The following is a 741-nucleotide window of genomic DNA, read 5'->3' as shown; positions in this document are numbered from 1 at the left end:
GGGGTCTGCACTGGAGCCAGGAGGCGATGCTCAAGGCAAGAGCCAGAACTCCAGCGCTAAGTGCCACAGTCATCCTCAGTGACAGTGAGGTCCCGAGCTCCTCCGAGGATGAGGAAAGCCGAGTTCCCATCAGGACAGCTAGCGCGACAAGCTTCTCCACGAGGCTGAGCAGGGCGTCGTCTTTCCCTTTAGACCTAGGAAGCGATGCTCAAGGTGAGGTCTGGGGAACCACAGCCACTCTCAGGGACAACGAGGTCCCAAGCTCCTTCAACAATGAGAGCAGCCACGTTCATCAGGAAAGCCAGCAGGACAAACTCTCGAAGAGAACCAACAGCTCCCTGGAGCCTCTCAACAGCTTTTCTTCTTGTTCTCCAGTTCCGCCTCTTGTGCTGCTGGCAACAACCCTCAGCCGGGCCTCCCACGCCCAGCACCGGGCTGGTTCAGCTCAGCTGGGTGTTACAAGTTGACCACCAGTTGGCATCCACCACAGGGACTTCAGTTAATTATTAAAACAGACAAACAGGCTCTCTCCACTGGCTTCTAGCAGTGTTCTTTCTACTATATGATACTTTATTTATTTATTTTTGGTACCAGGAATAGAACTCAGGACCTTGCACTTGCCAGGCAGGGGCTACTGTGCCCCTGAACAGACCCTTCACATTGATTTTTTTTTTAAAGTTTTTTTTTTAACATTTATTTATTTAGTGTGTGTGTGTGTGTGTGTGTGTGTGTGTGTGTGTG

The sequence above is a fragment of the Octodon degus genome, unplaced genomic scaffold (genome assembly GCF_000260255.1).
Source record: "Octodon degus isolate 3935 unplaced genomic scaffold, OctDeg1.0 scaffold00001, whole genome shotgun sequence".
Lineage (NCBI taxonomy): Eukaryota > Metazoa > Chordata > Mammalia > Rodentia > Octodontidae > Octodon > Octodon degus.
This window is presented reverse-complemented; position numbering follows the sequence as displayed.